Genomic DNA, 1,618 nt, shown 5'->3' with positions numbered 1-1,618 from the left:
AAGTACAGGGGCCACCACTGTGAGCTGAGAAGAAAGAAACAAACAGTGATTCCACATTGAAATGTTGTAAAAAACTTTACAGTTAGAACTAATACTTACTGTTCAATATATGTTGTGCCTTCCTGTAAGTTTTGTCTGGTCACTAAAGTATTTTTGTGTCTGGGAGACCTTTTTGGTTACTAATTCATTACAGTATCTCTTAGATAAAAAAAATGCAGTCTCTTTTAATTGTTCTCTCTATGCTTCTTGCAAATAGAACTTTGTAACTCTTATTATCAGACATGGTTACATAAAGCACATTTTAATATTAAATATCTTTGCTAGGTTTTTTTCTTTTAAGTTAGGTACTGACATTAACAATACAGTACCACAGCTGAATAAGCTCTGAGGCTCCCTCTTTTTTCTGGCCTAATAAAAAAAACTGACCGACTTTTGAATAATCAATAGCTAAGATAAGATCACTTTATTGGCCATATACAACTCCTTGTATTAGGAATTTATTTTTTCACATACCCCAACTTTCTCTCCATAAGACACACAGACAGGGAGATAAGTTTGAGGTCAGAGCGCAGGGTCAGCCATTTTTATATGGAGCCCCTGGAGCAGTTAGGGTTAAGGGCCTTACTTAGAGGCCCAGCAGAGTAGGATTCCTCTGCCGGCTGCGGGAAACGAACCAGCAACCTTCCAGCCACAGGCGCAGATCCTTGACCAGTCCAACTGCACCCCACCTGAAGGCACGGAGACACAAAACTTGCATGGAACTCATTCATTCTGCTCTCCATGGAAATCTTTAGTAAAAGGCGAAAGATTTGTACGAGATGAAGAGAAACCAGAGTTGATAGTATCAAAAATAATATCTAATATTAATGATGATTTTAAATTATATATCATTTATAGGCAGAAGTGCATTAAATGACAAAAAGTACATTGGCAACGAAAATAAATCATTATGCAAAATAGAGCTGGAGACCAAAGGAAAATTAGATTTCTGTTTTGGATAGGATAATCAAAACATAAAAGTTTTTATTGTTGTTGTTTAATTGAGAATACATTTTCCATAAAGAAACTAACACTGTACTTACTACAGTACAAAATTTTAAAAATAAAAGATTGAAGTTTATTTTTGAGATCTGGAACGACCTCTGCCAGTCACTACGACCATAGAAGAAACAGACTGCTACAGGCTTGAATTTGTTGTGAAAGAGGTATTTTTAACTTTGCATTTTTATTCCAATGCTGACACCACCACATACTGTGTAGGTGCTTAATAATATACTTTAAAATCAATGACCACTTAAGACCAGTTACTGCATATATTAAAAAAGAACTACTAAGGAAGTTACCTACGATGAAAATAAATATAATATGCCAATGATTTTTTAAAGATGCTGGTTATTATTATAGTCTCTAATGATAGTGAATTTAAGCTATTTGGTGAGATAAAAAAGATCTGATTGCCATAATAATTGTGAACAGGCTTTTATTATTGTCACAGTCTCCTCCTTGAAGAGTTAAGAGGCATAAATAGAATGCAACAATAACGATGGCACAGCCACAATTGCAAAGACATGCATTGTTGTTTATTAAGAGGAACTGTGTTCTCAAATAGATTGCTGTA

At 34.7% G+C, this 1,618-nt stretch overlaps 1 non-coding gene across 1 annotated transcript; it reads right to left on the bottom strand.

Annotated features, from left to right (window-relative positions):
• Positions 1–721: 721 nt before the first annotated feature.
• Positions 722–838, bottom strand: LOC148835808 (U5 spliceosomal RNA). Its single transcript, XR_016091023.1, has one exon. It is a non-coding gene; the product is annotated as a U5 spliceosomal RNA (small nuclear RNA).
• Positions 839–1,618: the final 780 nt, after the last annotated feature.

This window comes from Atractosteus spatula, chromosome 4 (assembly GCF_055471065.1).
Source record: "Atractosteus spatula isolate fAtrSpa1 chromosome 4, fAtrSpa1.hap1, whole genome shotgun sequence".
NCBI lineage: Eukaryota > Metazoa > Chordata > Actinopteri > Semionotiformes > Lepisosteidae > Atractosteus > Atractosteus spatula.
The sequence above is the reverse complement of the archived record's forward strand: the minus strand, read 5'-3'. Positions and strand labels throughout refer to the sequence as shown.